General features: G+C 42.7%; 1 long non-coding RNA gene across 1 annotated transcript in view; it reads left to right on the forward strand.

Annotated features, from left to right (window-relative positions):
• LOC105716817 (uncharacterized) overlaps nucleotides 1-21,316 on the forward strand; it is a 365,411-nt gene extending 344,095 nt beyond the window's left edge. The window contains exon 8 of the long non-coding RNA XR_010345633.1: nucleotides 20,860-21,316. This is a non-coding gene — a long non-coding RNA (uncharacterized LOC105716817). The remainder of the gene's footprint in view (nucleotides 1-20,859) is intronic.
• The last annotated feature ends 2,206 nt before the right edge of the window (nucleotides 21,317-23,522 follow it).

Here is a 23,522-nt window from a genome sequence, read left to right on the forward strand (position 1 = left end):
TTCAGAATGTAACCTTATTTGAAATAGGGTCTTTGCAGACATTGAAAATTGAGACGCTATCATACTGGATTAATGTGGGCCCTAAATCTAATGGCTGTTGTGGTTATAAGAAGAAGACAGAATACACAGAGACACGAAGAAGAAGGTGATGCAAACAGAGATTGGAGTGATGCATCTACAAGACAAGGGATGTGAAGGATTCCCAGAAGCCACCAGAGGTTGGAAAAGTCAAGGAGGGATTCTCTCCTGTAGCCTTGAAGGACAGCATGGCTCTACCCACACTTTGATTTCAGTATCCTAGACTTCAGAGTCAGATAGAATAAATTTCTATTGTTGTAAGCCACCCACTTTGCGGTAGTTTGTTATGATAACCCCAGGTGACTAATACTATAATTCCCACTTACCTTTCCAGCCTCATCGTAGAGGCAACAGAGAGCACAGTGGATAATGGTACAGACCCTGGAATTGAACTCTCTGAATTCAAATTTTGGCCACTTCACTTAAATCTCTGTAGTCGTCCAGGTTTTCCAGAGAAGCAGAATTTATAGGAAATAGATACATTAAAAAGAGATTCATTATAAGGATTTGGTTTGCATGGGTATTCAGGCTGAGAAATTTCAAGATCTGAAGTCAGCAAGACCCAGGAAAGCTGATAGTACAGTTCTGGTCCGGATACAAAGGCCTGAGGAGAAAATCAACATCCCGGGTCAGCAGCAGTGAGGCAGAGAATGAATTCTCTCTCGTTCAGTCCCATTCTCTTTAGCCCTTCAATGAGTGGAATGGGGCTCACCCACATTGGAGCAGACAGTCTGCTTTACTCAGTCTACCATTTCATAATAATCTCACCTAGAAACACCCCAAAGACACAACCGGAATAACGTTTAATCAAATATCTAGGCACCCCAAGTCCCGATCAAATTGAGACATGAAATTAACTATCACATTCTGGGTCTCAGTTATCTAACGGAGCTAATAAGAGTAATAACTCACTTCTTAATAAGGTTGTTGTGAGATTAAAATTAGTTTATATTTTAAAGCACTTGTTTTGGCACACGTGGAACAATTAGTCAATAGCTATTGTTATTACTTATCATCATTACCATCATCACTCTCTCCTGCCGTATCTCCACAAACGTTGCCTACTCCAACTACAGTAAGCTGTTTGTAGTTCCTCAAACAGAAATTAGACCAAAGAACTTGAGAGAACTTCTTGCTCAGGATCAGCCAGCTCCCATGTGTCATATTATTTCTTTTTAATTTGCTTTTTATTTTTAAATTAAAAAAATTTATTTTCAACTTTGGATGACACATAATTATTTATATTTGTGGGGTGCAAGGTGATGTTTCAGTACATGCATAAAATGTGTGATGATTGAATTAGGGTAATTAGCATATCCATCACCAAAAATTTTTATGATTTCTTTGTGGTGAGTAAATTCAATATCGTCCCTTCTAGCAATTTTGAAATAGACAACATATTAGCTATAGTCACCCAGCTGTGTATTGGAACACTAGAAACTTCCTGCTAGGTGTCTAACTGTACCTTTCTACCCGTTGACCAACGTCTCCCTATTCTTCCATTCTCCTCCCCATCCATGTGTCAGATTTAGAATTCAAATCCTGGTTTGCTTCTATCCATAACAGGCACAATGACTTATTCCAGAGCAAAAATAGTGAATGGCATGAAAGGCCTCTCTCTCCATTTCCCCATTCTATTCTTTATCCTGAGCCCTCTCCCCCAGCTTTCAGGGCTTTTGACCAATTCAGTCATCACAGTGTGGTTGCAGGGCATGGCCCACACTTTGAACAGAAGTGCTGACTTTACCTAAGACCTGCCTGAGTTTTCTTCCCTACAGTAACAGACTCTTCTTCTTGTCTTTAAAATCAGGAAATAGCTTTGTTTTTTTTTTGCAGGGAAGGGAACTTTTAAAAGCTCATTACTTCTGTTTGTCATATTTGCAATCAGTAAGACATCCCCTAAAAGCAATTTTGTAAGCTCAGAAAGACAGACTAGAAAGGAGGCCCCATAAACCTTCACAGATATTTCTGATAAAAGCAAGTGGGAAACATATTCTTCGATGTTCTACAAACTTTACCATCGAAAACTTGTATTGATCTTATCTTGGTCTCTGTCAACACAGGTATCCCTTGGGACAATATATCCTGATTATCCATCCCAGCATAGGCTGGAATGAAGAAATGACTTTTTGACATTTCCAGTCAAGACATTTTCTTTGTGTTGAGGACATAACACTGTCACAACCCTAGAGAGGTAATATCAGCATATACATAAGATATACATAGGTTTAAAAAAGTCTCCCATTCCCCTTATTGTGTGGTACTTTTTGTGATTCCCTGACCTGTTTTCTGCCTGTCCCTTTTCCCTGTGTCCCTATTTTTTTTTTTTCTTTTCCTTTTGAGATGGAGTCTTCTCACTCTGTTGCCCAGGCTGGAGTGCAGTGGCATGATCTCAGCTCTTGCAACCTCCACCTCCAGGGTTTGAGTGATTCTCCTGCCTCAGCCTCCAGAGTAGCTGGGATGTGTGCCACCACGTCTAGCTAATTTTTGTATTTTTAGTAGAGACGGGGTTTCACCATGTTGGCCAGGCTGGTCTCGAACTCCTGACCTCAGGTGATCAGCCCACCTTGGCCTCCCAAAGTGCTGGGATTACAGGCGTGAGCCACCACGCCCAACCCCCTATTTCTTTTCACCCATTTCCATAGTTCTCTTTCTGCCTCTTTGCCTTACCCATTTCTCTCATCTGCATTTCTCCGTTTCTGTCTCCGGTCTCACAACACATCTTCCACTGTTTGTCATGGGAAAATAATGTTTCTTTCGAGTCTAAAGGTAATTGCCAAACCCATTAGCTTTTCTTGTCTCCTAAATTGTGGTAAGTGCATCAACCTTTTATTTTTCCTCCCACTGCAGAGGGGCCATCCTGTTACATCAAGTTTTATTCTGTAAAATAAAGTTTTAATTCTGAGCAGGGTCAGCAAACTCTTTCTGTAAAGATCAGATAGTAATTACTTTTTGGCTTTGTTGGTCATACATAGGTCTCTGTTGCAATTACTGAGCTTTGCTATTGCAGTGAGCAAAATATCACCATTGGCAATGTGTAAACACACACTGTGTCTGTGTTTCTGATAAAACTTTATTTATAAAGATAAAGTAGTTTGCCAGTGTCTGTTCTAGAACATTCCTCGTGAGCGATAAGGTGACTCTATGCATTTCTGATTTTCTTCCTTGGTTTTATCCTCTTGGTGTTGTTGACCAACATTGCACGGTTAAGAGTGTGTGACTGGATTTGAACCAGGTCTGCCTGAATCCCAGCTCATGCTCATTCCTCCTTCGTCAACTTCTTCTCCAGGGATACAAGTATTTGCTGAGGCTGAGTGGAGTCATTTTTCCTTTCCAACAATCTTTAATGGAAATGGGCAAAGAAAAGCTTAGCCCATTTAATAAAGAGTTGTTTCCTTAGCTTGGCATCTAAGTTCCACTAAAGAATCGTTCCAACCTCTTTTTTCAAGCTTCTGGTCCACTGGGCCTTTACCTAGATCTTCTGCTGTGTCTGTCCCCTTTTGCCCACTCACTTTCCTCTAGGCAACTGAAGTGCATTTTCACTGCTGCTCTGAGGGCTGCATGGCCCCCTGCCAGGAACACCTCCTCGTGTCCCCATATCTGTCTTTCTCAACTTTCAAGACAAGTTGAATTCCCCTTAGGAAATCTGGGTTAGATATTCTCCTAGGTATTCTTGTACAGCACTCGCCTACCTGAAACTCTCCAACACCTTTCCATCATACTCATCACAGCTTGCAAAGTCCTCTGTGTTCTGTCCATTGGTGACCATGGCCTCCCCCACAATCAGACCCCCTCACCTCCACTGACCCAGCTCTACATGTACCTGGCTTTGTAGCTGTATATGAAGGGCTCTCTCACCTCATTGAGTGCTCGGAATGTTCTTCTTTTTGTTTTGTTGGCTGTATAACTCACTTCCTTCCACCATTCAGGTCTCTATTTAAATATAATCCCCTTCAATATCCCTTCCCTGGCTACATGATCTAACACAGCATACCCCAAAGCTGTCATGGGGCCTTGTTTCAATTTTCGTACTGCCCTGCATGCAAAACCTGATGATATGGTATATGTTCATTTGTTTATTGCCTTCTTCCCAACTAAATGGAAAGCCCCACAAAAAGAGGGCGCTTCATGCTTTATTCACCAGATCAATCAACTGCTTAATCAACATTTGTTGACTGCATGAGGCCACCAGCAGAATAAAACTCATTATAGGAATAACATAAATAAGAGATAGAGCAATTCAGGCATCAGATAAGTGGTTGGACCAAATCCCTTTACAACCCTTCTGATTGTAAGGTTTGATGATTTGAGGTGACACTATCTTTCTCTGAAAATCAGATCATCCCCTTGACTTCGGTATCTCTGGTGATGGGTCTACTGTCCTTTCAATCATTTGAAGGTTTAAAACACACCATCTGTCAGAGGAGATTGTCAGGCCCCTTCTCCATCCTTCAGCCTGGCTTCCTCTGCCTGTTGGCTTCATGCCGCCTGCCTGGCTTTCTATGGGGCAGAGAAGATAGTTGTACATATTTCCAATTTGTTTCCTCCTAGGTTAGCAATGTCCGCTGAGAAAAGACTTCTCTTTCCCAATAGCTGTGTATTGATCCAGAAAAATATTCTGAGTAACTCTTGGTGGGGAACCTGCCCACCACTGGACTGGTTGTTATTGCAGCGATGGGTTTTATGATGGACCTTCTTGCCTCCACTCCTGAGACTGAGGGTTAGGGTGAGACTACCCTGATTGAAGACTGATTAGACCCATTTGGAATGGAAAAGAGTGTAGTCCCTTCATGGAAGTAGAAAGACTCGAAAGACAATAGCAGTACATGTCTCTTGTATAGCTGCCTATTAAACGTTCTTAAGATGTACTATTAATTGTGTTATTTCCTTGCTGAAAGAAGCAAAAAGGGCCAGTGCCTCTGTGTGGCAGTCGTGGCCCGGGCCATGATGCTTTAGCACTGTGGGCATAGGAGGTTTCTGGAAGAGCTGGTGAGCTTGCCGAATACTTGAGGTGAGACTCTTCCTACTCCTGAGCACTGTCTTTAAATGGCTGTTGAATCGAGCTTTTCTGAAGTGCCCCACCCATTTTCTGTCTTTCTTTTTGTTTGCTTCAAATGCTTTTTCTTTCTGGAATGATTTCTTCCTCTGTCTCCATCTGAACCCACACAGAAGTGCTTTACTAAACACTTCCTGAAATCTTTTCTAATGCCCCTCCCTTGAATATTCATAGTCTTTTTTTTTGGGGGGGGGGCACATTTGTATTCACTCTTCTAGGTTAACAGGTTGAGAATAAGGACTTCTTTTTTTTTTTCTGATTTATTTTCGTATCCCTTCCTGTTCCTATAATGCTCCTGGAAGGCATGATTAGTATTCGTTGGACTGAATTTAATTAAACAGAGTTGAATATACCTAACATCTACAGTCTGTATCATTCATTTAGTATTTACATTTGCCAACCTCTATTGTTAATTACTTCTTTATGCATATTTGTCTATGCAGGATTACCATTATCTAGCATGGAGCCTTCACAACATTAGGTTGCCAAAAGATATTTTGTTCAATGGGATACATATTGATTGTGTGCCTTTTATGTGCTGGGCACTAATGTCAGGGGCCACGGCTACAACAGAGAACATGGCAGGCTGCTTGCTGCCTTTATAGAGATCCTCGTGTGTTCTGAGAGTAAAATAATGAAGTGTGCATTTATAGGAGAACTCTTGCTGAGAGCTGAAATGGGTGAGGGTAGCTGCCAGATAATTTGTGGGGGTTGGGGAAACATTGCTTAATCTGTGTTTGTGAGATGAATGAGTAGGGAAGTTATGAGTGAGAAATAGCCATTTTCTTGCTTGACTTTCTTTCTTGAAGATGTCCTCTTCTTCAGCTTATACTGAACTGCTCGCATAGGGCTAAGCCCCCTCTTCTATTCTTCTGGGTTTCCATGGTGCTGTCTTTTCTCCTTTCCTACTGCATTTAACACATTACATTGAAATGTACACTGAGGTGTAAAATGTAATTGAGATGAGGGGGTCTGTTTGTGGGAGAGGCCATGGTCGCCAGTGAACAGAGCACAGAGGACTTTGCAAGCCATGGTGCGTATGATGGAAAGGCATTGGAGAGTTTTAGGTAGGCAAGTGCTGTACTAGAATACCTGGGAAAGTATCAAACCCAGATATGTAGGTTTCAATGTAATGTGCATTCTTGAACATTCTAGATGTATATTTCAATGGAATGTGTTACATTACATTGGTAATGTGTGTACATTCATAATCTGCTTACACACAGAAAACAGATTGTATCATACTCAACAAGTCTGTCCCTGGCGTCTAGCACTATGCTTGGTACATAATGAATGTTCAAGAAATGTCTGTTGGGTGAAAAAAAAATGAGCTAAACAAGGTGTGTCTGAGTTGGGTTGGGGAAAATGAGAGATTTATCAGAAAGGTGTATTGATGGGGGGCATCTTAAGGCCAGGGTAATAAACTCTAAGAGTTTATGAAAAGTGATTCTTTGTTACAGAAGAAGGGGTAAAGGGGCCTGGGGACAGTGACAAAGACTGATGTTCTGATGTTGTTTGAAGTGAGATAATTTCATAGCTTCAAATAGAAAAGCACATGACCCTTTGTGCTAAACCAGAGGACAATAGACCTTGCCTCACAACCACAGAGGAGGAGGAGATGCAGTTATTATCTTCTGCCAAGAGGTTACTCAAAATTAAACCTTCCTCTCAACTCCTAAAAGCCAGGGCCATGGCCTTGTCTGGGATTTGTCTTGTTTTGAAGAAGTCTGTTTGGCACATGGGTTTGTTTTCCTTCTTCAAAAACAAAAATAGACTCAGTCCTTGAGTAAACTATTCTTGGGGTGGGGGTGGGGGTTTTGAAGTGCAGTCAGAAAAATGGATACTGAATGAACAGATGCCTTTGGGCACTGTCAGGAGTGCCCAAGGCTGGGGAAGTGGGGAGAAGTGAGAGCTATCTGTTACCACCAGGAATGTGATAACTGCCAATCATCATTATTGTTAGTTTTTCACATTCATTAAGGCATAACCATATGCCAGGCACCATGCTGAGCACATGACATGGACATTGTCATTTGTTTCAGAAAACAACCTCCTACTGTAGAGACTACCAGTATCCTCATTTTGCAGATAGGTCATTGAGGCATGGAATAATTTACGGAGCATGAATTTGTGCCAAATAGAATACTGAGTGGTGCACAGAGCTCATGTAATCCTCCCAACAGCTTTATAAAGTAGGTACCATGTAATACTCCTTGATAAGAGGCTAACTGGTATAGTTTCTGTTAGGCCAGTTATCCATGAGATAACTGAGCCCCTAAGATGTGAAGTCACTTGCTCAGAGTCACACAGTAAATGGTACTGAAATTGGAACCTGTGTTCCAATAGACGGACTTGGAAGCCCCCCTAACCTTCCACTCCATGCCACAAATCTGCCTCCTCTACCAGGCACGTGTCTATGGGTAACAAGGAGCATAACAAGGAGTGACTGGGGACACTAAGAGTGATCAGGACACCTGAAGTTCAGAGACTTGAACTTAAAAGTAGTAGTGATTGTGAGTTTTCTGCTTCCTATGTTCAGGGACTAGATCTACATCACGTTGAGTTCTAGCAGCCCTTCTTTAATAGGGCAGCCATTATCCCCATTTTATGACGTAAGAAAGTGAGATTTCAGATGGCCGAATTATTTGCTAAATGTTACTAAGCTATTCAGTGGGGAAGCTGGGCTTTAAATACAGGCCCGCCAAGAACCTAAGCCAGTGTGGACTCTTCTAGGAGACCTTCTCCCTGGTTCTCAAGTCTATACACAGGAACCCTACTTTATCTGCCAAAACAAAATACATCTGAAGAACAAAATATATCTGCGTGTACAGGGCAAATGCCTCTAGGAAGATAAAATCGGATTCAGAAAGGTGAAATATTTTATCATGGTCAAAACATAATTGGTGACACTAAGCACATATAGTCAGGATTACTACCCAGAGCGTCACACTTGCAGGCTTCATGTGAGTGTGGCAAGGGCAGGTACACATGGCCCCATGCTCAGAAGAGCCCTAGGCTTGGTTTAATGCTCTGCTGTCCTTAGCTTTTCTCATGAATTTTATTTTTGAATTTGAGAGGTTTTTTTTTTTTTGGAGACGGAATCTCATTCAGTTGCCCAGGCTGGAGTGGAGTGGCGTGATCTCAGTTCACTGCAACTTCCGCCTCCTGGGTTCAAGCAATTCTCTGCCTCAGCTTCCCAAGTAGCTGGGATTACAGGCACCCGCCACCACACATGGCTAATTTTTGTATTTTTAGTAGAGACAGGGTTTCACCATCTTGGCCAGGTAGGTCTTGAACTCCTGACCTCGTGATCCACATGACTCGGCCTCCCAAAGTGTTGGGATTACAGGCGTGAGCCACTGCTCCCGGCCTGAATTTGAGTTTTATAAGTAAAGTTGATGGAGTAATGCACCATATAAGTGATGAGAGGAGAAAGGCACATATCACATTTCTTGTTTATCACATATCATCCTTGCCATGCCCCATGAGGACAGAATTCTGGTGGACTCACGGAGCCTGGAAGTTCAATGGAACTCACAGCCAGGACCAGGTAAGTGTGTCATGAAAGCCGCCACCCATTTTGAGCATTGGTATAATGTGTGTTTATTGAAAAAGAAAATAAAAATAACTGAGATTGTTTTGGGCCGTGTTTTTATCCTTTTGGTAAGAAGAAAATATATCTGCGTGTATAGGCTACAAAATACAAACTGGGTAATTCTGGTGATTCTATATGTGGATTCAATTCCCTTATACTTGCACTTAAAACTGGAGTTGTGCCATATAAAGATGAATGCTAAAATTTATGCTGATGATTTAAAATATTTATGATGCTTATATATACATTAAATAAAAAATTTAAAACAGCATGACAAGTCAAAAGAGAGACTGGCAGAAAGGAAATAGTTTTATATTTTATTAATAGTCCTTTGAATGATACTTTCCCCCTGCTTTTCCAACAAGGGGCCCCACATTCGTATTATATTGTCAGCTCTGCCGTCTTGTGAGAATAGCAACTTGAGGCTCAGAGAGGTCAGTGGCTTGTTTTAGGTCCAGGAGTTCATAATCGCACAAGTGTCCACAGTCTGATTTTGCTGGCCTGCTGGGGATAGCTGGACTTGGAAGCTCTGAATATGTGGCTGGTGATGTTTCTATTTCAAGACCCCTCTTTTACAGACTGGTCCATACACTTCTATAGACTGGTTCTCCTTAGCAGTAAGGAGAAGAGAAAGAGTCAGGAACTTGGATTCTTCTCATTTTTCCTACTTCTATTCCCATCTGTAGACACACTTATCTCTAGACCAGCTTGAAGAATGATGAAGAAGAACTAGATGAAAATACTTAGAAAATATACATCTGTAAGTTAGTTATTTTAGTTGTAGGTACAAGTTGATGTTCTATCCTCTAGCAGGGAGACTTTGGGTATCTGCTAAAAACCCTCTAAACTAGAACTATTTATCTTCTGATTCTCCATCTTCGCATCTTTTCACACTGAGCTCAAGTGTACCTCCTCCCTGAATCCTTACCTAATTCTACCTGAGAATCCTGAGGTGGAGAATTTAAGTATAGACTTGAGGTCTCACAGCTTAATTGGGGTTTCACATCTATTTATTACGTATATTGTTTAAGTTTCCTGAATATCTCATTCTTTTTCCTGCCGCAGGACCTTTGCACATGCTCTTTCCTAGAAAAATCCCTCACTCCACACTCCAGCTTGCCTTAAAGGCAGCCTCCTGCTGATCCTTCAATCCTCAATCTCATTGTGCCTGATGGAAGAAACCTTTCCTATCCTCCTATCTGGAGGTTGCTGTATTGCTCTCTCTTCTCTCCTCTGGCACCCTGTTCTCTTTCCTTCATAATGCCACCACAACTTTTAATTCTATCCTAACCTCTTCATTTACTAGTTAATATCTATGTCCCTCTATAAACTCTACAAAGACAGGGCCAGTGGTGTTTTTATAACTAGCCCTTCATTGTGTACATGGTGCTTGCACAATTAATTTTTTTTTTTTTTTTTGTGGGAGTCCTTAATTGTTCTCCTTAATTGAACAAATTAAGGAGAAGTTGTAAGTACAGCGAGAGAAAGGAAGACAACTTGGGGAAGGCAGAAATGCTTACTTTCCCCCAGGGAGTTTGGTGATGGAAGCAAGAGGGCAAGGGACCTGGGCACACCTGTGAAGCTGTTGTGTGCTCTGTGGCTTGGCTATTTCTGTAGTCACAGGTTCCTAAGGGTGCTGCTGTGGCTACCAGGGGGCGTCTCTGGTGTAGGTGGCCCTCCCTGAGGTGTGCAGCTGCTGTGTAGGCCGAGGCCCAGCCAGAGCTTGTCCGAGGCCTGGTAGATGGAGCAGCCCACTGCATTTTTCTTGCCTGGTTGCTGGAAGCTCTGACTTCAAAGCTGGGACATGCTGACCCAGAACACTGTGACCTTTGGCACAATTTCCTCTATCCTCTCCCCTGCCTCCTCAGCAGGGAGTAGGGAACAAGTTCCCTTGTACTGGTTTTTGCTGCCTGGAGGGAAAATTTTTCTTTGATTCAGAGACTAGAGAAAGGGAGACATAGGGAAGGACCTGAGGCAGCTGCCTTCTGAGCACCGGGGAGCCGGACTGGGTTCCACTGGGCTTGGAATTTGGCACTTTGGTAAGCTGGGTGGCAGCCTGGGAGATTTTCTCTTCTCAAATACTATCTTGAAATAGGACCTGTTGTTGGAAGTACCTGCCTAGATGCTGGAAAAAGTAGGGCAGGGCCACTTCTTATCTACCAGCCCTTACCATCCAGCCTCCCAAGTGCCATCTGAATAGATGAGTCGAATTGCGTTATGATTTAGCTGAGAGTTACTAAGGGTTCCCTAAGCCTCAGTTCTGTTATTTTGAAATGGAGATAGCAATAGAATAGAAACTTTCTAGAACGAGTATGAGGATTGGAGCAATGTGCATAAAGTGCCTAAGCACAGTGGCTGGCACGAGGCAGAAGGCAATCCATCAATCAATCAATAAGTAGCTGCCATCGCCATCAGCAGCACTGCCGTAGTCTTTCCTAGGCTGCCTTATCAACATGATCTCTTTTACCCTTATGGATTGACACAACCCCTTCTTAGCAGAGGAAACTGAGGTTGGCAACTGATCAAATGACTTTCCCACAGTCACATTGCTAATATATGTTAAAATAAAGGGCGCATATCAAGTCTGTCCCATCTAGAAAAAGGGTCTTTTTCTATTTCTTTCCTTCTTTCTTTTACTTTTTATTTATTTACTATTATTATTGCCTTGGCTTACCTCCTTGAGCCACAGAAGTAGAATCTAGTTTATGTTGTTGGCATCTGCTGAAGACATATAATTGTCACTATAACCATCTCTATCAATGACAGAGAGCAGAGGGAGCTGCCAACATTAGCAGAGGACTTAATAATTTATGAGGTACTTTCACCTACACTGCCATTTTTGGCATCCACAATCTTGCCTGTGTAGATGGAAAAACAAAATAGTGACTTCACAGGGTTACTTCCTTCTACCTAGTTAAGGCCTTATTTGCCTATGCCAGGGAGTGATTAGCTGATTCCTGGGATATGTACTTATGTGACCTCTTTTAATCTCAACTCTGCCATTTATGAGCTCTGGGACCTCAATCATTCTGTGCCTCTTTCTTCATCTGTAACATTAAGATAATTATAGCAATGTGAGACAATATATAACAACTGCTTATCACAGTGCCCAGCACATACAAGAGCTTGGTAAATAATAGATACATACGACTATCAGGTTGGGAAAAAAACCCATGTTCTGTTGCTAAAAATTTTTATTTCTTTTTCAGTGATAGTAGCTGGGAAAAATTGGACTTCAAAATATTAAGTTACATAAAAGCAAAAACTGGCAAAGAGTTTCTGCACAGTGAAAGAAACTATCAACAGAATATCCAGACAACCTACACAATGGGAGAAAAATTTTGCAAACTATGCATCTGACAAAGGTCTAATATCCAGTATCTATAAGAAACTTAAATTTACAAGAAAAAACCCCAAACAGCCCCATAAAAATTTGGCAAAGGACATAAACTGACACTTTGCAAAAGAAGACATACATGCAGCCAACAAGCATATGAAAAAAAGCTCAACATCAGTGATCCTTAGAGAAATGCAAATTAAAACCACAATGAGATACCGTCTAACACCAGTCAAAATCGCTACTATTAAAAAGTAAAAAAGTAACAGATGCTGGCAAGGTTGTGGAGAAAAGGGAACACATATACAGTTGGTGGGAGTGTCAATTAGTTCAGCCATTGTGGAAGACAGTGTGGTGATTCCTCAAAGACGTAAGGACAGGAATACCATTCAATCAAGCAACCTCTTTACTGGGTATATACCCAAAGGGATATAAATTATTCTATTATAAAGACACATGCACTTGTATGTTCACTGCAGCACAATTCACAATAGCAAAGACATGGAATCAACCTAAATAAAGATTAGATAAAGAAAACGTAGTACATATACACCATGGAATATTATATGGCTATAAAAAGAACAAGATTATATCTTTTGCAGGGACATGGATGGAGCTGGAGGCCGTTACTCTTAGCAAACTAATGCAGAGCAGAAAACCAAATACCACATGTTCTCACTTATAAGTGGGAGCTAAGCGATGGAAACACATGGACACATAGAGGGGGCAACACACACTGGGGTCTTTCAGAGGGTGGAGGGTGGGAGAAGGAAGAGGATCAGGAAAAGCAACCAACAGGTTGGCTTAATTTTTGCCATTTTTACAACCCCAGAAAGTAGAAGAGTGCTGCATCAAAGTAGGGGATGTTCAGTATAGGTTGAATGAATGACTTGGATGATAAATAATAAATCACAGATAAATAATAAATCACACACAAAAATAACAACTAACAGTACTAGGCCTAATTCCTGGGCAATGAAATAGTCTGTACAACAAACACCCATGACACAAATTTACCTATGTTACCTGCACTTGTATGCCTGAACTTAAAATAAGTCAAAAAAATTAAGTTACAGAATACTAAGGAAACCTTTGAGCACTGGGGGGATTAGGCAGGAACCCACTGCTTTAGAGTAACTAGAAATAGTAATGCCCAAGGACGTGGTTTTGCTCAGGACCAAGGACAGCACCAGACTTGCTCCCCTGCCCCTCACTTGGGATGTGGCCTGTGGGACCTGAGTTAAGAAGTCTACCTCAGGGCTTCCTGTTCTGCACTTGCCACATGTCTCCTGACTTCTCTGCACCTGCCTCTGGCACTCTTCCCACCTAAAATGCTTTTTCCTCTCTTGTCATGAAATATTTTCAACATAGCAAGAAGCATAGGGAATATACTAATCACCTTTGCACCTACCACTCATATTTAACAGATGTTGACATTTGCCAGTTACTTCTGATCTTTTCTTTTTTAAAATGAAACTTGACAGAGGCCATTGTAGCTTTTTTACGCATCTCCTCATCAGTATTTTTCCTTCCTCTCCCGAGGTGATTGTGGGCCGTCACTGTCTCCCTCCTTTCTCTACCCCAGTTCTCCTCCACTCTTCCAAGTCCTCCACATTTTAAAGAGCCAGGTCAAGGCCCCTGTCCTCCAGCTCATGATGATCTTTCTTACATGGCATTATTGCACTCGATTTTGGAGGGATTACTGTGATTTATTATTTATCATCCTAGTCATTCATTTGACCTGTGCTGAACAGCCCCTACTTTGATGCAGCACTTTTCTACTCGCTGAGGTGCAAAAATGAGTTCCACGTGGTCTCTGCTTCCAAAAGCTCACAGAACATGGCATGTGGGTGATGTTACCTTGCAGTGAGAAGGAAAGCTTGTTGGGAAAAGGACTTGTCTCTAGAAGTCTGCCACAGCTTTTGCACAGCAATTTGATCTCACATAAACACTTGTGGCCTTGTGATCAGAAGACTGGAAATGGTGTGAGAATCAGAAGGAAGGTACAGATGTCTGCCCCATGTCAGGTCTTATGCAAGGTTCGTGAAATATATTATTTCATTTAATGTTCCACAAACCAGCAAGATGAGTGTTACTACCTTTCTTTAACAGATGTAAAGTCAAGGGTTGGAGAGACTCCAAACCTGCTGAGAAGTGCAGTTCACATTTTAACTGAAGCTCTTTAATGTCAATGCCTGTATTGATCTGTCTCCCTCTTTAGACCATGATCAACTCAAGACAGACCAAACCTAGTTCATCTCTGTTTCGCAGACCCACCACGGTTTATGAGCAGATATTTGATGTGTGGACATATGTGTTGCAGTAGATCTCTGGAATTAAAAGGAAACAAGGACGCATAAGTCTTGCCCCCAAGGAGCTTACCATTTAGGTGAGAGGGCAGGCTTTGTAACAGATGCAAGAAAGCAGTGCCTAGATGCCTGTCACATAACATGGGGCTTCTGCTCTGAATGGGATGGGAGATTACATTCTCTTTGCTGATCTATCCTTTTAATGGAATGAGGCCAAATCACTTGCAGACACAGCATTTTCTCAGGACCCCTGTCTTGCTGAGCTCAGGTTGCCTGTCTTTCCCCAACCTCTGACATTCCTGGCTCTAACCCTGTCATTTCTATCTGTCCCATTGCTCTGTCACTTTTCAGACTTTGGGCTCAAACTTGCCACACAGGATCTCTGCTCTCTTCTTTCCCTTTGGTGTCTCTTGCTGTTTGGATGAGAATCTACTGCTCCAACCTCAGGGGCCCCATCAGCTGGACCAAACTCCACTTCATCACCTCCAAAGTGAGGAAAATGTGGTATGTACATACACATACACACACACACCCCCACCCCCACAATACACACCATATATATATATACACTCTATATGTATCATTCCTCTTCCAGGAACCCATGTCTTCTTCAAAACAGAGTCTGGGGCAGGCATTCTTCTAGGTGGCATAGACCTCCATGGCAGATGGGTGAAGCCTATGATTCCTTCTCAGATTAATGACTTTAAATGCATTAAATAAAGATACATGGGATTTCAAAGGAAACTATAGCAAAAAACTGTTATGAAACAGCACACACGCATGCGCACACACACAAGCACATACACACAAAACTATATTAGTTATCCTCCATTGCTGAGCAACAAACAGCATATTAGAGCCACAGGCATTTATTATCTCCCAGTCTCTGCAGATCAAGGGCTTGGGTGTGGCTTAACTGGGTCCTCTTGCTCCAGGTCTCTCATGAGGCTGCAATTCAGGTGTCTGCCAGAGCTGTGTGGTCATCTCGAGATGGCCTGGGCATGAGTCTGCTTCCAAGCTCACTCACAGGCTTGTGGGCAGAATTGGGTTTCTCACGAGATGTCTAACTGAGGGCCTCATTTCCTCACTGATTCTTGGCCAGAAGCTGCTCTCAGTTTCTCGCCACGTGGGCCTCTCTGCAGATAGCTCCTAACGTGGCATCTGGCTCTGTCAGAGTGAGGAGGTAAGAGGGAAAGTGAATGTGAGCAAGACCGAAGTTGTAATCTTTTATAACCTCATCCTGGATGTGACATCTCCTCACCTTTGCCCTATTCCATCGATGAGAAGCAGGTCACTAGGTCCAGCTCACCCTCAAGGGAGAGCTGAATACGGGTTGTGAAAACCAGAAGGCTCAGTCATTGAAGGGCATCTTAGAGGCCTCACTACCACAAGTACTCTATATGTTACGTAAAGGCATCAAAGAAGATCTATCAGAAGCCCAGTAACTAATGTAACTTTGAAATAGACATGAGGGCAATATTTTATTATCTCTGCCATAGCTGACATATGATATGAAATCATCTGTCATTTCTGTGGATGACAAAAATCACAGCTATTGCTGATAAACTGTGTCTGTCTACATACACAAGTGATAGAAATATTAAATTTCAGTTAGAGGTTAGTGAAAATCAAGCCATATTTTTTTCTTATTCATCACAGACCTCCAGGCATCTGCTTTCTGATCCTTGCAGAGTTCATGGACCTAAGTTAAGAACCTCTCCTCAAGAGACTGAATGCAGGTAGAGATGGCTTATTGGTTCATCACAGATGATGTGAACTACTCACAGATCCCCAGATTCCTTGGGGCTATAAGGTGTCCCAAGAGGGTTTAAAACATGGCCAGAAGTTAGTGAGGTCAAGTCTGTCCAGGTTCTTCTTCTCAGTCTTGTGTGTCTAAAAAATATATTTTTTTCTTCTATATTCTAAGGAGAGCAGCGTTTAAGATTAGACTCACATTTACTAGATTTGTAAGAGACAGATGTATAATGCATATTCTATTCACTCAATCACAAATCTAGTCAATCATTCATACAGTCTTCCATTCCTTCAGAGCATACTGTTATGTACACACTGATAGATCACTACTGTGTGCCAGGCACAAAGACACATGCTAGGATCAGTCATCTCTAAATAGTAGTTGAAGACATAATCCCTCATCTCTAGGAGCTCACAGTGGTTTACAGTGGTCCTTGACTTCCGTTTTTACCCATGACACATTTATGACCATATTTACTCTAGGGAAACCCATTTTACTTCCACTCATTTCTGCATTAGCCCACTTCCATACAGAAATTCCTTTAGTCTCAGAAGAATTGGGGAGGAAGCTTGTATCCTGGTTTGCTCTTCCCCGTGAAAGAATGGCTTTCAGAGTCACAGGTGTTCATTCAGCTTCAATGTCTTCCATAAGGTCAGCCCACTGGGAGAGCCTTTGCCCTGAGTCAGGGTGATAGGAGGGGCGAGGAAGAGAAAGAGGGAGGAAAGGAAATGGAGAAGCTTGCAGTTTCTAGTTGGAACTAAGTCATCTCTAACAAAAGAGGCAGGAGCGGGAAACCTGTTTTAGACTCATTTCTAAGCCATATGCTCTAATCCATATTTACCAGCATAGAAAAACAATTCATCCCACCTAACTCTCAGGTCTATGGCTCATTTGAGGGGGAAAAAGTATAATTATTACTAAACGTTTTACACTTTCCTATGGCCATGTCCAGGATGACACATAATTCTCCATGTCCTACCTACAACTCCACACTTTTTTCCCCAATGCAAGAATGGCATTATTCAGTGCATAATTCACTTTAATGGGTCTTTATTCAACAAACATGCATTAAGCGTCTATGATATGGCAAGAAACAGGCTAGATGCTGAGGATTAAGGCAGGAATGTCAAGGAGGAGTTCCTGCTCTCTTGGAGCTTACATTCTGGAGGAGAGAGACAGGTTACAAACAAGTAAACCAAGATATGGCTGAGATCCTGGAAAATTCTTTAGAAAAAATACACCACAGGCTGGAGAAAGGATAACCAGATGACATTTATGTTTGACAAGGTAGTCAGGGAAGTCTTCGCTGAGAAGAAGGCATTTGACCTGACACCTGTATGTTAAGAAGTGGGGCAGGTGGAGGTTGGGCAGAGAACATTCTAAGCAGAGAGAACTGCATGAGGCCTGAGTTTCAGTGGAAGCTTGGCGTGTCTGGAGAAAGAAAAAGTTTGCATATTTTTACTTAATTATGCTCAAAGAAAAATACATGTGATAATCTTGGTTTGCTGTACAAGTGATATGAGGCACAGATGACTTGTAAAAGAATTTTTCTTTATGTGTATGTATGTTAATAATTTTACCTATCACACTTCGGGAAAACTAACCACTTTTAGGCCCATTCTAGAGAACTTAGGGATACTTTTAGAGACTTGAATATCTACCAGCGTCAGTAACTGTCTTTCTAGCATAGCACTGGATAACTCCTACCTTAGTCTTCCTTCTATCCCAGACTCTACACATATTCTCTTTATGTTGATCCACTTTATCTTCAGTTTGCTATATGTTAGACTTTTAAAGAATCCATTCACATAGCAACCTTCATGCAACGCCATTCAAAAAGATTTCTGATTTCTATAAAGTTTTCACCCTTCTTCCTGTCCTTGATGAGATTCCTTCACCCCTAAGGATCTCTGCAATATTATAAATATTCACCATTTATTATACATATATATTTTCCTCTGGCTGTTTCCAAGTTCTCACTCTGGGAGCAAGCTGCACCCAACACTTCCTCTTCTCCCTCCCTGTGTTCCACTGCCATGGAGGGAAGCCACACTCAGTTCAGCTGGCAGATTTTTCTACCCTCCCTTCCCTCTAAATCTCCTTGGATCTCAAATGCTAATTGAAGAGCTCAGAAAGAGGACGTTAAGAAGGGGGCTTTCTGGTGGGCAACAATGAATCACCGGCAGAATCACTGTTCAGACAGGCCATCTGATGAGTCACCCCTGTGGTGCGGGGAGTGGACAGTCAGCGAGACAGATAACGTGTCAGTCTCTCTCCTCGGCCTGACCCTGGACATCAAAATAGGCTGCAGTTCCCTCCTTCTGGATCCATTGCTGGCATTTGACCTAACACTATGAGAAATTGAAACCCAGAAGGAGGGTAGTAAAGTGAAGCTTTCTAGGCTGTTGAGCTGAAGTTTAAATATTGTAACAGAGATACTTAAACAGGCTTGTCATCCTGGCCAGCGACTACCCAAGCAATGTCTTGCTGACTCAGGCCGTCCTCTCCACCAATATAAATTGTTCTGTGTTTCATCTGAATGTTCTCGTCGTTGAGGTCTCATTTCATTTGATAACGAACAATGCAGAGCAGATGAGAACCACTTTCCACAAGGCAAAAAAATAACAACAGCTTCTGTGAATTAAACATCTACTGTGCCAGGGACTTGACAGACATCACCTCACTTAATTCTCACACCTTCTCAAGTAGGTACGGCTCACTCTGTGATACAGACCATGAAACTGAGGCTCAGGAAGTTTCAGCCATTTCCCCCAAGTGCTCACAAGTAGGAAAGGGGAAATCTGATTATAGAATAAGGTGCTTATAGAACTTATCGTCCCAAACAGGGCACTTTTGAAAGTAAAAGGGAGAACTAGTAATAATTTCACCCAGCCACAGATGCAAAGATGAAAGGTCTCAGCAAGCCAGAATATAAGAATGCCTGAGTTTTGAATCAGTCTTTTTGGCTCTACAGCCTAGCCCATTCACCCAGTTGGTTGTCAGGAAGGTAAAAGGAGAAATCTGTAATCAGCTCCCCCTATTCTCTTATGATGCTTTTGCTGGCTGTTTCCTTTCCCTCTCTTTCCATTCTGAGTACTAGGATGAAGCTCAAACCTCTGTGCTTTTGAGCACCCCTGTGTGTGATTCTGATGTCCTGCCAGGCATGGGTACTCCTGATGATATGTTCTTTGAGGACAGGCAGTTGTTCTGGTTCATCATTATATCTTAGAAAGTAACATACAGGAATGCAGTAAGCGCTTAATATATGTTCATTCAATGAATGGTTAAGTTATTGAATGAATTCAATGATGTGCAGAGCAAGCAGGGATGAGTACCACTGTGTGTCTGGGGAATACCAGTGAGTTTGAGACATCCAGCATATAAAAAGAAATAAGAAAGACGAAACAGTGGATGCATCTGCCAGGCTGAGCTTCAATTTCATGGTTAAGGCAGAGCCACCAAAGTCTCTGAGCAGGAAAGTGACAGAATATGATTTGCATTTTGGAAAGGACATTTCTGTGGTTGTGTTCCAGGTTCAGCCTGTGAGAAACTAGACACTGAAGGTATTTAAAACATGTTTTCAAAAGGGCTACTGAGTGCCCAGCATAATATAACCTTTTACATATTTGATCAATCTCCAAGCTGGGGCTAGAACCACCTCTGCTTGGAGTCAGAATCTGGACATACTTTCTGGACAGCAATTGGTCACCTCGTTGGGAGACCTAAGAGCCACTCTTTTGGGGGAATATTTCTCTCTGTTTGTTTTCTGGCTTCTTCCCCAATATTAGCAGTTCTACCATGAGGTGGCTGGGTAGGTGGAAGGGACCCACCCAGGTTCAGGAAAGCGAGGAGCAGTTTTTGTGATGATTACAGACAGACCCATTCACTGGAATTTTTCCTAACATCTTTCGATGAACTTTATGCCTCTGAGGGCCTGGACACGGTGTAGCAGCTCTTCAGCTGGGACAGGGCATATGAAGGGGTATCATACATGAATGTTCCCCCAAGTGGGGCTGTGGCTATCATTGCCCCCATAGAGCACCCCAGGGGACCTTGCTGTGCACAACCCTATGTTCTAGGGTTTCCCGCGAAGCTTTGCCCTGTCTGGTGAGAAAGCTGCCAGACAGTGTAAGATGAAAGACACCGTTCACACTTAACGGTGACTGGAATGTGTGCCAAGACCAATTCATAAGCATTTCACAGTCCAAAGATGAATGATGGGTCCCTTGTACTGACTCCTTAACTAGCTCCCTTCAAGGGACAGGCAACTTCTGAGATCGTCTTAAATCAGTGTTGGGTAGGGATGTTCAGGCCCTAGCCAGGTCCTATCCTTCCTTCCAGCACTACCCACCTCCCTGAAATCTTCTCCTATCACCTGGTCCTCACCTTATTCCTCTTGCTTAAACCTGTTTCCTCTCTGGTCTCTACCTTGCTACATTCATTCCACAGGCATCTCTGTTCTATGATCCAGGCCTTTCCCTAAGCATTTCCCATGGATATTATAACCTAACCTTCAAGCTTTGATAGCACTTATCAGCAGAATTCTGCTTGTATCTTGGGCCAGGATGAGTACAGCACACCTCTGGCTACAGAGAGGCTAGGAACTCTAATACTTGGCTTTCCAGCTTGTATACAAGAGGTAGCAATGGAGAAGAGTGTTGGGAGAGACTTTTAGTCCGGAATCAACAGTGTTGACTCCACACCCACCCCTGTCATTCCATTTTACAGGTTAAAAAACCAAGTCATACGGAAGATAAATAACATGCTCAACATCGCCCAGCCAGAAGTGGCGGAGATGTGACTAAACTCACAAGGGACAACTCCTGAGTCTGTGCTAGGAACAGCCAGTGAAGATCCTCACAGAAAGAGGAAGAAGTAGATGAATTCATGATAAATTAAGAAGTAGAACTGTGGCCGATTGTCTTTGGGAGAAAGTGGGATCAAGGATGACTCCAGGATTCTGCCTGAGATGGGACACTCTAGAGTATAACTTGGGAATGTAAATAAAAATATCAAATTACTGAATGAGTTCCGTGTGCTACTCTCTTCATACATGAGTTCTAATTCTGTTAAGGTTGTGTCATTGTCTTCTTTTTAAAGAGTGTGGAAACGGAGGCTCACAGAGATGGTACTGTTTTCTCCAAGTCGCAATGATGGTAAATACAGATGACAACTGGATATCAACTGGCTCTGGGAAGCTTCCAAATACAGTGACTCAACGCTGCTCCACACAGCCTTCTTACAAGGAAAAACGAGAACGGAGGCCTTGGGCCGGCTTCTGTGAATTGTGTGTTGTTGGAATTCCTGTCCTTCCTTGACCCAGATTTGTAAACAGAGGCTTTGGAAGCCAAAGTACACACGGGCAGATGCAAAGGAGCCATCTGATGAGGAGAAAGTCGAATATGCTTGGGGTGGGTGCACGCCTGCCTGAAGCACGTGTCCCCGAGGCCTCCTGCTGTCTCCGCAGCTGGCTGTCTTGGGCCCGGTGGTCTGCAGATGGCCGCGAAGTATCTCTGGGCTGTCCAGCTGCAGCCTGAGCGGGCTGGCGGTTTTGGAGGGGCTGATGCTGAGGGCGCTGGGCAGCCGCTGACAGAGCTTCCTTTTGCTACTTTTAGGCTTGTTGCTGAGCCTTTTTAAAGGGAAGCGGGGAACATAAGCAAAGATATTTGTTGTGACTTGGAACTGGAATGCCCCACTATAAAACCAGCTGTCATTTACTCACTCATCCAAGAAATACAGGTTGAGTCCCTGCAGAACAGCAGGCCCCATCAGGACACAGCAGGGAGGAACACAGAGTGCCTGTCCTCAGGGAACTTGCAGTCTATTGGATGGAGATAGGCAACCCATAAAGCTTTGCATAAATGTCTAATATGTGCTGTAGAAAGAGAAGAAGCAAAGTAAAGGAGTGAAGAATGAAAAGGCCAGGGGACACTTCTCTGACGAAGTCACATTTGAGCAAAGACCCAAACAAAGCAAAGCAGTGGGCCCAGCAGATCTCCGAGGCTGGGATGGTCTCTGGCAAAGGGAACAGCGAATTCAAAAGCCCTGAGCAAGGCAGGCCTCCAGGGGTGTAGGCCTTCTTCAGATGGGTAAAGAGCACCGTGCTTGGGGAGGGTCTGGAAGCCACGGCCTGGGAACAAGTGAGAGAACTGAGGTGTTTAGGGGAGAAAAGGGAAGACTTGTGAATAGCAGGCAGCTTCCCTCACATAAAGGGTTCAAAGTCTTATCCGAAGAAGGATAAGACTTTCTATTACGTAATGCCGGAAGTTGGAACCAAAGACCAGGCCAGCTGATGGAAGTTGCTGGAGGCTGTTTTCAAACGTTTGTTGAATAATGCCCAAAGCATCAGCTCTAAAGATAAGGGATGTCATATTAGTATGCTAAGGCCGACATAATAAAATATCATAGACTGGAGGGCTTACACAACAGAAATGATTTTCGCACAGTTCTGGAAGCCGGAAGTGTGAGATGAAGGTGTTGGAAGGGTTGGTTTCTTCTGAGGCCTCTTTCCTTGGCTTACGGGTGACCATCTTCTCTGTATGCCTTCACATGGTCCTTTGTCTCTGCATATCAGTATCCTAATCTCCTCTTTTTATAAGGACACCAGTCATATTGGATAGAGCCCGCTCACCTGACCTCATTTTTACGTAGTTACCGCTTTAAAGGCCTTATCGCCAAATACAGTCATATTCTGAAGTAGTGGGGGTTAGGGCTTTAACATCTTAATTGTAAAGAGGGGACACAATTTAGCTCATAATAACCTTTCCCTCACAATTTAAATTTACTGAAGAAGCTGAATTGTTTGTTCTGAAATGAGTGATTCATTCTATCTGGATTTCTCAGATTGCCTCTCTGTGGTTCACTGTTTTTCTGGTAAATGGTACTTAGATTCTTGATTGAACTTAAGTTTGATTTTCAGGCAAGAAGACTACATCAGCTGGTGGTGTAGTCCATCAAGAGGCAAATGATATCTTTTTGTCTCTCTGTAATGTACAAAACAATCTTCAACCAGACAAGTGAGGATTCTGACGTACCTAGAATATTTGGATGACTGCTGCTTGAATGGATGTCCTTGAGACACCTGAAGACCATGATTCAATTAGATCCATTATTTAACAACAACTATTTTAGAAGGTACTTATTTTGTAGATGTCATTACATTTGTGGAAGGGACTAGAGTCCGGAATAGAAGCCTCCACCAATCTGTCATGCAGCGGGACAGACATAAACAGGCATCTGGGTGGGAGGGAAATGTTCCAAGAGCTGGGTTTGAATCCTGGTCCTGACCTGCCACATACTAGAATGTGATTCTAGCCAAGCGGCCTAAAACTTTGAGTCCACGTTCCTTATTGGTGAAATGTGTATTACATTTCTCTCTTCAAGATTTGCTT

This window comes from Aotus nancymaae, unplaced genomic scaffold (genome assembly GCF_030222135.1).
Source record: "Aotus nancymaae isolate 86718 unplaced genomic scaffold, 86718_ANA_hifiasm-v0.15.2.pri h1tg000036l, whole genome shotgun sequence".
Classification (NCBI taxonomy): domain Eukaryota; kingdom Metazoa; phylum Chordata; class Mammalia; order Primates; family Aotidae; genus Aotus; species Aotus nancymaae.